Source organism: Amphiura filiformis, chromosome 5, assembly GCF_039555335.1.
Source record: "Amphiura filiformis chromosome 5, Afil_fr2py, whole genome shotgun sequence".
NCBI lineage: Eukaryota > Metazoa > Echinodermata > Ophiuroidea > Amphilepidida > Amphiuridae > Amphiura > Amphiura filiformis.
Window position 1 is genome coordinate 70,717,981 of NC_092632.1, and position 14,210 is coordinate 70,732,190.

Consider the following 14,210-nt stretch of genomic DNA (forward strand, 5'->3'; position numbering starts at 1 on the left):
GTAGGGTATTAGAGAGAGTATGGGTCAGCCTGGTGGTGTTTTAGAGAGAGTGAGTGTATAGTGGAGTATAAGAGAGAGTGAAGGCTTAGTGGGGTATTAGAGAGAGTATGGGTCAGCCTGGTGGTGTTTTAGAGCGTGTGAGTGTCTGGTGGAGTATAAGAGAGAGTGGGGGTCTGGTGGGGCATTAGAGAGAGTATGGGTCAGCCTGGTGGTGTTTTAGAGCGAGTGAGTGTCTGGTGGAGTATAAGAGAGAGTGCGGGTCTGGTGTGGTATTAGAGAGAGTGTGGGCCAGTCTAGTGTTATGAGCATTACATGTATATCAAATGAAAGTTTAAAACAAGGGGTTTCACATGGTGCTCACCAAGTTTTCATTTGTGAATAGGGGACGGGGTTAGGTGTGGTCATCACGGGCATAGATATTCGTGTTTGGTCAAACACAACTGTGGTTTCTAGTTCTCCTTCTTATCTATGCCCGTATGCCCGTGCAACGGGGCATAGATATTGTATTTGTTCTGTTTAGTCTTCGGATTCTCCTTCTCCTTCTCCTTCTCCTCCTTCTCCTTCTCCTTCTCAAGATCAGTCCTTTGCACCCCTCTAGCTCAGGAACTAAAGTAGCCCCTGGGCCCATACTTGGTACAATGATGGCCCATGACCCCTAGATACATCCTAGGGTACCCCCGACCCCAAAGGTCAAAGGTCATGGGCTACAGGGGGCAATATATGTAAAATTTCAAACAGCTCTAGCTCAACTACTATAGCGCCCTCAGGGTTCATACTTGGTACAATGATGGCCTATGACCTTAGAAGTATGCTATGTTAGCCGCAACCCCAGAGGTCAAAGTTCATATGCGTTAAAAAGCAAAATAGGTACGACCGGTTAACACAGTGTATCGCAATAGGTAGCATTTTGGTAGCTACCTGTATTTGCAATGATAACGGCCTGAATCGTACGTCAAGGAAACTGATCACTTGACAAAAACTCCCTTAAAAGGGAATGTGTAGGCATTTTGATTTTGGTTCCTTGGACCACCTCAATAGGTTGTCATGATGGGACAAGGAGTGTGGTTGGTTAAGGGGTGGGGTATAAGAGAGAGTGTGGTCAAGTCTGGTGGTGTTTAAGAGAGAGTGAGGGTCTGATGGGGTATAAGAGAGAGTGAAGGCTTAGTAGTGTATTAGAGAGAGTGTGGGCCAGTCTGGTGGTGTTTTAGAGCGATTGATGGTCTAATGGAGTATAAGAGAGAGTGAAGGCTTGGTAGGGTATAAGAGAGAGTGTGGGCCAGTCTGGTGGTGTTTTAGAGAGAGTACGTGTATAGTGGAGTATAAGAGAGAGTTAAGGCTTGGTGGGGTATTAGAGAGAGTATGGGTCAGCCTGGTGGTGTTTTAGAGCGAGTGAGTGTCTGGTGGAGTATAAGAGAGCGTGAGGGTCTGGTGGGGTATTAGAGAGAGTGTGGTCCAGTCTGGTGGTGTTTTAGAGAGATTGATGGTCTAATGGGGTATAAGAGAGAGTGAAGGCTTGGTAGGGTATAAGAGAGAGTATGTGCCAGTCTGGTGGTGTTTTAGAGAGAGTGTGTGTATAGTGGAGTATAAGAGAGAGTTAAGGCTTGGTGGGGTATTAGAGAGAGTATGGGTCAGCCTGGTGGTGTTTTAGAGCGAGTGAGTGTCTGGTGGAGTATAAGAGAGAGTGAGGGTCTGGTGGGGTATTAGAGAGAGTGTGGTCCAGTCTGGTGGTGTTTTAGAGAGAGTGATGGTCTGGTGGAGTATAAGAGAGAGTGAGGGTCTGGTGGGGTATTAGAGAGAGTGTGGTCCAGTCTGGTGGTGTTTTAGAGAGAGTGATGGTCTGGTGGAGTATAAGAGAGAGTGAGGGTCTGGTGGGGTATTAGAGAGAGTGTGGTCCAGTCTGGTGGTGTTTTAGAGAGATTGATGGTCTGATGGGATATAAGAGAGAGTGAAGGCTTGGTAGGGTATAAGAGAGAGTGTGGGCCAGTCTGGTGGTGTTTTAGAGAGAGTGAGTGTATAGTGGAGTATAAGAGAGAGTGAAGGCTTGGTAGGGTATTAGAGAGAGTATGGGTCAGCCTGGTGGTGTTTTAGAGCGAGTGAGTTTCTGGTGGAGTATAAGAGAGAGTGAGGGTCTGGTGGGGTATCAGAGAGAGTGTGGTCCAGTCTGGTGGTGTTTTTGAGAGAGTGAGGGTCTGGTGGCGTATAAATGAGAGTGAAGGCTTGGTAGGGTATTAGAGAGAGTGTGGGCCAGTCTAGTGTTATGAGCATTACATGTATATCAAATGAAAGTTTAAAACAAGGGGTTTCACATGGTGCTCACCAAGTTTTCGTTTGTGAATAGGGAAGGGGGTCAGGTGTGGTCATCACGGGCATAGATATTCGTGTTTGGTCAAACACAACTGTGGTTTCTAGTTCTCCTTCTTCTCCTTCTTCTCCTTCTCAAGATCAGTCCTTTGCACCCCTCTAGCTCAGGAACTAAAGTAGCCCCTGGGCCCATACTTGGTATAATGATGGCCCATGACCCCTAGATACATCCTAGGGTACCCTCGACCCCAAAGGTCAAAGGTCATGGGCTACAGGGGGCAATATGTGTAAAATTTCAAACAGCTCTAGCTCAACTACTATAGCGCCCTCAGGGTTCATACTTGGTACAATGATGGCATATGACCTTAGAAGTATGCTATGCTAGCCGCAACCCCAGAGGTCAAAGTTCATATGCTTTAAAAAGCAAAATAGGTACGACCGGTTAACACAGTGTATCGCAATAGGTAGCATTTTGGTAGCTACCTGTATTTGCAATGATGAAGGCTTCAAATATACGTCAAGACGTACAATGGGGTTAAGAGGTTAACCGCTTAAAGGGACACAATGTTTTGGGATTAAAGGGGTATTCTCCAGTCTGGTGGTGTTTCAGAGAGAGTGAGGGTCTGATGGAGTATAAGAGAGAGTGAATGCTTGGTGGGGTATTAGAGAGGGTTTGGGCCAGCCTGGTGGTGTTTTAGAGCGAGTGAGTGTCTGGTGGATTATAAGAGAGAGTGAGGGTCTGGTGAGGTATTAGAGAGAGTGTGCGCCAATCTGGGGGTGTTTTAGAGCTAGTGAGTGTCTGGTGGAGTATAAGAGCGAGTGATGGCTGGGTGGGGTATTAGAGAGAGTTGGGGTCAGCCTGGTGGTGTTTTAGAGCGAGTGAGTGTCTGGTGGAGTATAAGAGAGAGTGAAGGCTTGGTGGGGTATTAGAGAGAGTATGGGTCAGCCTGTTGGTGTTTTAGAGCGAGTGAGTGTCTGGTGGAGTATAAGAGAGAGTGAAGGCTTGGTGGGGTATTAGAGAGAGTATGAGTCAGCCTGTTGGTGTTTTAGAGCGAGTGAGTGTCTGGTGGAGTATAAGAGAGAGTGATGGCTGGGTGGGGTATTAGAGAGAGTTTGGGTCAGCCTGGTGGTGTTTTAGAGCGAGTGAGTGTCTGGTGGCGTATAAGAGAGAGTGAGGGTCTGGTGGGGTATTAGAGAGTGTGTGCCAGTCTGGGGGTGTGTTAGAGCTAGTGAGTGTCTGGTGGAGTATAAGAGAGAGTGATGGCTTGGTGGGGTATTAGAGAGAGTTTGGGTCAGCCTGGTGGTGTTTTAGAGCGAGTGAGTGTCTGGTGGCGTATAAGAGAGAGGGTCTGGTGGGGTATTAGAGAGAATGTGGTCCAGTCTGGTGGTGTTTTAGAGAGATTGATGGTCTGATGAGGTATAAGAGAGAGTGAAGGCTTGGTAGGGTATTATTAGAGAGATATGGGTCAGCCTGGTGGTGTTTTAGAGAGAATGAGTGTATAGTGGAGTATAAGAGAGAGTGAAGGCTTAGTGGGGTATTAGAGAGAGTATGGGTCAGCCTGTTGGTGTTTTAGAGCGTGTGAGTGTCTGGTGGAGTATAAGAGAGAGTGGGGGTCTGGTGGGGCATTAGAGAGAGTATGGGTCAGCCTGATGGTGTTTTAGAGCGAGTGAGTGTCTGGTGGAGTATAAGAGAGAGTGAGGGTCTGGTGGGGTATTAGAGAGAGTGTGGTCCAGTCTGGTGGTGTTTTAGAGCGAGTGAGTGTCTGGTGGAGTATAAGAGAGTGATGGTCTGGTGGGGTGTTAGAGAGAGTGTGGGCCACGGGCATAGATATTCGTGTTTGGTCAAACACAACTGTGGTTTCTAGTCCTCCTTCTCCTTCTCCTCCTTCTCAAGATCAGTCCTTTGCACTCCTCTAGCTTAAGAACTAAAGTAGCCTCGGGGCCCATACTTGGTACAATGATGGCCCATGACCCCTAGATACATCCTAGGGTACCCCCCCGACCCCAAAGGTCAAAGGTCATGGGCTACAGGGGCCAATATGTGTAAAATTTCAAACAGCTCTAGCTCAACTACTATAGCGCCCTCAGGGTTCATACTTGGTACAATGATGGCCTATGACCCTAGAAGTATGCTATGCTAGCCGCAACCCCAGAGGTCAAAGTTCATATGCTTTAAAAAGCAAAATAGGTACGACCGGTTAACACAGTGTATCGCAATAGGTAGCATTTTGGTAGCTACCTGTATTTGCAATGATGAAGGCTTCAAATATACGTCAAGACGTACAATGGGGTTAAGAGGTTAACCGCTTAAAGGGACACAATGTTTTGGGATTAAAGGGGTATTCTCCAGTCTGGTGGTGTTTCAGAGAGAGTGAGGGTCTGATGGAGTATAAGAGAGAGTGATGGCTTGGTGGGGTATTAGAGAGAGTTTGGGCCAGCCTGGTGGTGTTTTAGAGCGAGTGAGTGTCTGGTGGATTATAAGAGAGAGTGAGGGTCTGGTGAGGTATTAGAGAGAGTGTGCGCCAATCTGGGGGTGTTTTAGAGCTAGTGAGTGTCTGGTGGAGTATAAGAGAGTGATGGCTGGGTGGGGTATTAGAGAGAGTTTGGGTTAGCCTGGTGGTGTTTTAGAGCGAGTGAGTGTCTGGTGGAGTATAAGAGAGAGTGAAGGCTTGGTGGGGTATTAGAGAGAGTATGGGTCAGCCTGTTGGTGTTTTAGAGCGAGTGAGTGTCTGGTGGAGTATAAGAGAGAGTGAAGGCTTGGTGGGGTATTAGAGAGAGTATGGGTCAGCCTGTTGGTGTTTTAGAGCGAGTGAGTGTATGGTGGAGTATAAGAGAGAGTGATGGCTGGGTGGGGTATTAGAGAGAGTTTGGGTCAGCCTGGGGGTGTTTTAGAGCGAGTGAGTGTCTGGTGGCGTATAAGAGAGAGTGAGGGTCTGGTGGGGTATTAGAAAGTGTGTGCCAGTCTGGTGGTGTTTTAGAGCTAGTGAGTGTCTGGTGGAGTATAAGAGAGAGTGATGGCTTGGTGGGGTATTAGAGAGAGTTTGGGTCAGCCTGGTGGTGTTTTAGAGCGAGTGAGTGTCTGGTGGAGTATAAGAGAGAGTGAGGGTCTGGTGGGGTATTAGAGCGAATGTGGTCCAGTCTGGTGGTGTTTTAGAGATTGATGGTCTGATGTGGTATAAGAGAGACTGAAGGCTTGGTAGGGTATTAGAGAGAGTATGGGTCAGCCTGGTGGTGTTTTAGAGAGGGTGAGTGTATAGTGGAGTATAAGAGAGAGTGAAGGCTTGGTGGGGTATTAGAGAGAGTATGGGTCAGCATGTTGGTGTTTTAGAGCGTGTGAGTGTCTGGTGGAGTATAAGAGAGAGTGGGGGTCTGCCCGGGGTCTGGTGGGGCATTAGAGAGAGTATGTGTCAGCCTGATGGTGTTTTAGAGCGAGTGAGTGTCTGGTGGAGTATAAGAGAGAGTGAGGGTCTGGTGGGGTATTAGAGAGAGTGTGGTCCAGTCTGGTGGTGTTTTAGAGCGAGTGAGTGTCTGGTGGAGTATAAGAGAGTGATGGTCTGGTGGGGTGTTAGAGAGAGTGTGGGCCACGTGCATAGATATTCGTGTTTGGTCAAACACAACTGTGGTTTCTAGTCTTCGACTTCTCCTTCTCCTCCTCCTTCTCAAGATCAGTCCTTTGCACTCCTCTAGCTCAGGAACTAAAGTAGCCCCTGGGCCCATACTTGGTACAATGATGGCCCATGACCCCTAGATACATCCTAGGGTACCCCCGACCCCAAAGGTCAAAGGTCATGGGCTACAGGGGGCAATATGTGTAAAATTTCAAACAGCTCTAGCTCAACTACTATAGCGCCCTCAGGGTTCATACTTGGTACAATGATGGCCTATGACCCTAGAAGTATGCTATGCTAGCCGCAACCCCAGAGGTCAAAGTTCATATGCTTTAAAAAGCAAAATAGGTACGACCGGTTAACACAGTGTATCGCAATAGGTAGCATTTTGGTAGCTACCTGTATTTGCAATGATGAAGGCTTCAAATATACGTCAAGACGTACAATGGGGTTAAGAGGTTAACCGCTTAAAGGGACACAATGTTTTGGGATTAAAGGGGTATTCTCCAGTCTGGTGGTGTTTCAGAGAGAGTGAGGGTCTGATGGAGTATAAGAGAGAGTGATGGCTTGGTGGGGTATTAGAGAGTTTGGGCCAGCCTGGTGGTGTTTTAGAGCGAGTGAGTGTCTGGTGGATTATAAGAGAGAGTGAGGGTCTGGTGAGGTATTAGAGAGAGTGTGCGCCAATCTGGGGGTGTTTTAGAGCTAGTGAGTGTCTGGTGGAGTATAAGAGCGAGTGATGGCTGGGTGGGGTATTAGAGAGAGTTGGGCTCAGCCTGGTGGTGTTTTAGAGCGAGTGAGTGTCTGTTGGAGTATAAGAGAGAGTGAAGGCTTGGTGGGGTATTAGAGAGAGTATGCGGCAGCCTGTTGGTGTTTTAGAGCGAGTGAGTGTCTGGTGGAGTATAAGAGAGAGTGAAGGCTTGGTGGGGTATTAGAGAGAGTATGGGTCAGCCTGTTGGTGTTTTAGAGCGAGTGAGTGTATGGTGGAGTATAAGAGAGAGTGATGGCTGGGTGGGGTATTAGAGAGAGTTTGGGTCAGCCTGGTGGTGTTTTAGAGCGAATGAGTGTCTGGTGGCGTATAAGAGAGAGTGAGGGTCTGGTGGGGTATTAGAAAGAGTGTGTGCCAGTCTGGTGGTGTTTTAGAGCTAGTGAGTGTCTGGTGGAGTATAAGAGAGAGTGATGGCTTGGTGGGGTATTAGAGAGAGTTTGGGTCAGCCTGGTGGTCTTTTAGAGCGAGTGAGTGTCTGGTGGCGTATAAGAGAGAGGGTCTGGTGGGGTATTAGAGATAATGTGGTCCAGTCTGGTGGTGTTTTAGAGAGATGGTCTGATGAGGTATAAGAGAGAGTGAAGGCTTGGTAGGGTATTAGAGAGAGTATGGGTCAGCCTGGTGGTGTTTTAGAGAGAGTGAGTGTATAGTGGAGTATAAGAGAGAGTGAAGGCTTAGTGGGGTATTAGAGAGAGTATGGGTCAGCCTAGTGGTGGTTTAGAGCGAGTCTGGTGGTGTTTGAGAGAGAGTGAGTGTATAGTGGGGTATAAGAGAGAGTGAAGGCTTGGTGGGGTATTAGAGAGAGTAGGGCCAGCCTGGTGGTGTTTTAGAGCGAGTGAGTGTCTGGTGGAGTATAAGAGAGAATGAGGGTCTGGTGGGGTATTAGTAGAGAGAGTATGGTCCAGTCTGGTGGTGTTTTAGAGCGATTGATGGTCTGATGGGGTATAAGAGAGAGTGAAGGCATGGTGGGGTATTAGAGAGAGTAGGGCCTGCCTGGTGGTGTTTTAGAGCGAGTGAGTGTCTGGTGGAGTATAAGAGAGTGATGGTCTGGTGGGGTGTTAGAGAGAGTTTGGGCCACGGGCATAGATATTCGTGTTTGGTCAAACACAACTGTGGTTTCTAGTTCTCCTCCTCCTCCTCCTCCTTCTTCTTAAGACCACTTCTTTGCACTCCTCTAGCTCAAGAACCAAAGAAGCCTCGGGGCCCACACTTGGTACAATGATGGCCCATGACGCCTAGATACATCCTAGGGTACCCCCGATCCCAGAGGTCAAAGGTCATGGGCTACAGGGGGCAATATGTGTAAAATTTCAAACAGCTCTAGCTCAAAAACTATAGTGCCCTCATGGTTCATACTTGGTACAATGATGGCCTATGACCCTAGAAGTATGCTATGCTAGCCACATCCCCAGAGGTCAAAGTTCATATGCTTTAAAAAGCAAAATAGGTACGACCGGTTAACACAGTGTATCGCAATAGGTAGAATTTTGGTAGCTACCTGTATTTGCAATGATGGAGGCTTCAAATATACGTCACGACGTACAATGGGGTTAAGAGGTTAACCGCTTAAAGGGACAATCTTTATAAACTTTTGGATTTGGCGCCCAATTGGGCGCTTTTTTATTTAAAAGGTGCTATGAGGATAATACTTATATCAATTAAAGTTTATAACAAGGGCTTCCACATGGTGGTCACCAACTTTTGGATTTGGCGCCCAATTGGGCGCTTTTTAATTTTAGGTGCTATGAGGATGATACTTATATCAATTAAAGTTTATAACAAGGGCTTTCACATGATGGTCACTAACTTTTGCATTTGGCGCCCAATTGGGCGGTTTTTTATTTTAGGTGCTATGATAATGATACTTATATCATTTAAAGCTTATACCAAGGGGTATAAGTTTTCATTTTGTGAATAGGGGAAGGGGGGTTAGGTGTGGGCACGGGCATAGATATTCGTGTTTGGTCAAACACAACTGTGGTTTCTAGTTTTACATTATATTTTCTCTATTTTCAATTCACCTCGTAACGACGATTTTTTTCTTTCTTTCTAGTAGTAGTACATCAGTCCCGATCATAAAATTTTAAACTAGGCATATGATATAGGCCTACTCATCACGTTCCGGACCTACATATCTCTCAGTGTTCTAACCCTTTTAATGTGGATTTTAATTCGCGCGTGTTAGTAAAGTCTTAGGGTATTTATCGATATTTTACGGTTTTTTCACTATCTACTGAAGATAGTATTTATCATCTCATCTCGATTCATCAGCTCTTTCTACTGTAGAAGTCATGTTTGACATTATTTTCTCTATAAAATTTTAAAATATTATTAACTCATCACGTTCCGGACCTACATAATATATATATCTGTTTTTAGCTTCTTTTTTTATTAGCTCAGCATTATATAGGTCAAATGCATATTTTAATGCTCGCGTGTTAGGAAAGTCTGAGGGTACGTTTGTATTGAATGACTGGTTTGCATTCATTTCTTTTTATTTAATTTCTTATTTAACCTTAGGGATTTTCAACTGAAATGTTTATACGTTTATCTTGTACTTTATCTGGAAATACTAGTAATTACAACATTAAATGAGAAACAAACAAACAAAAAAATTTTAATTAAAAAATAAAAATAAAAATAATAATAAAAAATAAGCTATGCAATTTGGTAGATTGAAATTCACAATGTGCAATTTGATTAGGGGAAATCTATTCCAGAGGGAATACATGTATGTAAATTAAATGACACAGCCATTTAAGCGGGAGTATGTAAATGAAATGGAACAGCCATTTCAAAGGGAGTATGTAAATTAAATGGAACAGCCAATGGTCAATGGGTATGTAATTTAACTGGAACAGCCTAATTGATATCGATATCAATATTGACGTCACAGATTCGATTTGTCACACGATCGCCAAACCTGAATTTGATAGATTGAAGTTCACAATATCATGCCATTTGATTAGAGTAAATCTATTCCAGAGGGGTATGTAAATTAAATGGAACAGCCATTTCAGAGGGAGTATGTAAAATTAAATGGAACAGCTATTTTGGGGTCATTATTTCAGAGGGAGTGTGTAAATTAAATGGAACAGCCAAAGGACAATGGGTGTGTAAGTTAACTGGAACAGCCTAATTGATATCGATATCAATATGACCCGTCACAGATTCGATTTGTCACATGATCGTCAAACCTGAATTTGATAGATTGAAGTTCACAATATGCAATTGATTAGAGGAAATCTATTCCAGAGGGAGTATGTAAATCAAATGGAACAGCTATTTTGGGGCCATTATTTCAGAGGGAGTATGTAAATTAAATGGAACAGCCAATGGGTATGTAATTTAACTGGAACAGCTTAAAAGGGCATTTCATCATCCACAGCCTCATCCCCCCACTTTTCTCAAAAAAGTTGAGATTTTTATATCACTGGAAACCTCTGGCTACATAATGTTTATGTACAAAATATTTCTTGCAGATTAATTCGTTTAGCAAAGATATCGTGAAATTTGAATTTCGTTCTGGTGCACCAAATTAGTTATGTAGGCCCTGAGACGAATATACCTACCTGTAGGTATATTCGTCTCAGTGTAGGCCATAACTCAAATTTTATTGCAAAGTATTAAAAATTGATAATTTTTTATATTTTTTGCTATCTACTGAAGATAGCATTTAGCATCCCATTCCCATGCATCATCCATGTCTACTGCACTAGTCATGTTCACATTATTTTCTCTATATTTTCATTTCATCACGTAGCTGCGAATTTTGTTCTAGCCTATCTAGTACATCAATCCCGTTCATAGAATTTTAAACTATATTATAAACTCATCACGTTCCGGAAATAACTATAGGCCTATTTCCCTTTTAATCAGCATTAGACCGAATGCATATTTTAATGCGCACGTGTTAGAAAAGGGGTAGGGTAGGCCTGTATTTTGATTTTTCATGTTTTTTTTCCTACAGTACTGAATAGCATTTAGCATCTCATCCCGATTCATCAGCTCTAGTCATGTTTTACATTATTTTCTCTATATTTTCAGTTCTCACATAGCGGGGAATTTTTTTCTTCTTTCTAGTAGTAGCAATCCCCCTAAATCAGTCCCGATCAGAAAATGTTAAGCTATATTGTAGCCTCATCACGTTACGGACCTACTGTATTTTATTACCTTTTTTAATTAGCTCAGCATTAGGCCGAATGCAGATTTCAATGTGCGTGTGTTAGGAAAGTCTTACATGTAGCATTTAGCATCTCATCCCGATTCATCAGCTCTTTCTATACTACATAAGTCATGTGTTACTTTTACATTATATTTTCTCTATTTTCAATTCACCTCGTAACGACGATTTTTTTCTTTAGTAGTACATCAGTCCCGATCATAAAATTTTAAACTAGGCATATGATATAGGCCTACTCATCACGTTCCGGACCTATATCTCTCAGTGTTCTAACCCTTTTAATGTGGATTTTAATTCGCGCGTGTTAGTAAAGTCTTAGGGTATTTATCGATATTTTACGGTTTTTTCGCTATCTACTGAAGATAGTATTTATCATCTGATCTCGATTCATCAGCTCTTTCTACTGTAGAAGTCATGTTTGACATTATTTTCTCTATAAAATTTTAAAATATTATTAACTCATCACGTTCCGGACCTACATAATATATATATCTGTTTTTAGCTTTTTTTTTTATTAGCTCAGGATTATAGGTCAAATGCATATTTTAATGCTCGTGTGTTAGGAAAGTCTGAGGGTACTATATAGTAGTTTGATTTCTTACCACAGGACTTACAAAAGTATATATGTGATATCTGAATTCTTCTACACGCTCGGTAGTATATTATGCCTGAATTCTTCTACACGCTCGCTATGAATTGAGCAATGCAATTTTGCTAAAGCTCACTACCATTCGCAAGATGCTGTGAACTACATTTTTTTGTTGCTGCTTTGACCAACAATACATCGTATTACCTTAATTAGCTCAGCATTAGGCCGAATGCAGATTTTAAAGCGCGCGAATGTTGGAGAAAGTCTTTTGGTATATTTTGATTTTTAATTTTTTTTTTGCTATCTACTCAAGATAGCATTCAGCACCTCATCGCGATGACTAACAACATCGGCAGCTGAAATGAAGAGAAGACTGGCTATTGCAAGGACGACTGTGCAAGGTGTGACAAGTATAATTATGGAAATTGCTGTCATATGATTTTCAGATGTGGTGTTTACAGGAAGCTTCTGCTAGTGAAACGGAGAAACAGGAAAACAAATTCCTGGACCCTATAGATAGGTACAGGTTTAACCATCAGAAATGGCATATTGGAGAGAATGCTGAAGTACTTTTACCATATTGTTGTGAAACACGGAAGAGAAAGGCCAAAGTTTGCAAGGAGCTATGGAAGGCTGTCGTGGAAGGGAAGGCGATATCCATCAACATTTTGGACTAATGACATGGTTTTTAACCAAGGAATGCATGGTGCAACACACTTGGCATCAGATCGAGGGAAACTGCGCACACTTGTACAATAGCACCACCGGACAGAGAGAGAGAGAGATACACACATCCCACACAAACGGACATAGAAAAATAACACAAAAACAATAAGTGTATGATAAAAAGTACTTTTATTATAACTTCTTAATGATCAATATCAAAAGCATCAGATATCTATACAATGTATACATACATTATTCTTTAAATCATTATACATTTGAGGAATCAACTAGTTTGCATGCTGATCCTACAACAAATAATAACCATTAACCCCATGTGCACTACTTCCTTACAGAGCCCTTGATTGGTTAATTTCATGGTGTAATCATCTGAATGACCAATCAAAATCAAGCTTTCAGATCTCTTCGCAATTTTAAGTTCAATACGCATCTTTAGGGTTTCTCTACCGGATGTCAATTTGACCTGAAATTACTTGGTACTCTAGGTCGGTAAACACAAGTAAGGTTTGATCTTTCCCTAGAGAAATCCTTTTCAGACGTTGAGCTTTCGGAACTCGAGCGAGTGCCATCTTCAGAGCAGATGTTGATTTGTATCTAAATTCCTTCCCACAAGGTAATAGGCATATTGCATAACAATAGATACAGTTCAGAGGTTAACCCATCTCCTTTGTTATGCAATACGCATATTGCATTGTGGGAAGGAATTTCGTACATATCGACATCCTGTAGAGAAACCCTTAAGGTGCGTATTGAGCTTAAAATTGCAAAGAGATCTAAAGGTGTGTATTCCCTTTAGCTTGAATGAATATTCTTACCGCATATCTGATTGGCTCAATACATCGATAAAACCCTCTTTGTAACCAATCAAAACAGTTCTTAGAGGCTGATAATTCGACCAGTAGTGCTCATGCGGTTTATCTAGTCAGTCATTAAGTTACAATTAGACCCCAATAAGCGTTGAACAACAAAATAAGATTTGAATATTTGCCCCAGAGCAGCGAGCGCATAACAATGAGGACAAAAACAGTGCATAGTTTGTGTGTGCTGGCTGCTATAGGGAAACATTAAAAACATGTTCTTCTTATCAACCAAGAGAATTAAGTATAACAATTTCAGAGTTGATTTTAACCAAAATAAAATAGGTCAATAAAAATAGGTCAATAGAAGTAAAACTAACCAGAATCCAAATTATGCAGTTGACTACATGATGAACTGCAAAATAGATGAATTAAACATGTGGGGGAAAATACCCATATAGCTTCAACAAATATACTTTGTTATGGACAATCAAATAGGAAACCAAAACCAAAATAAAAAACAGGAAGGGATAAGTTTCCAGGTGTTTTTGATTTTGTAAGTGACATAGAACTGTAGGATGCAACCAGGAATTGTTACACCACTTAGATTACAAACATTATTGGTACAAATAGTTAGAGCTAAAAAGCCCAAGTTGTACAGCATTATAAATGAAAGACATGAAGGTTTCAATGTTTGAATATTTTGTGCTTGTTTTGTTCGTACATGCAGTGGGTAATTCCCAACGGACCAAAAATGTCACAACTCTTGTGTCGTTTCTTTTAAAAAAAAATCAACGACAAAACAAGGAAATACGTAGGTGTCAACAGAAAATCCTGAAATGCTGGAAAATAATCCTGCAAATCTGTATATTCCTATACTTTTGGACAGGGAAAGGGAGATAAAAAAATCCAATCCTGAATTCAGGATTAACCCTGAAAACTTGATAAGTTCAAAGAAGTTTGCTTTAATTCAAACTAACAAGTGTCAGTAATGGGCTATTCCATTTAAAATCCACACTACCCCTGTGGAAGATTTTGGAAATATCTTCCACAGGGGAGTATGAATTTCAAATTGAATGAACAAATCAAGCAGCTCCATTTGAATTTCATACACCCTTTGTGAAAGATTCAACCTGAATCTAGCACTGAGGGAGGGTGAGTTTCAAATGGGCTTCCTTAATGTGTTCGTTCCATTTGAAATTCATACTCCCCTTGCATTTGTGGAAAGTATTTCCAAAATCGTCCACAGGGATAGTGTGGATTTTAGATGGAATAGCCCAATAGC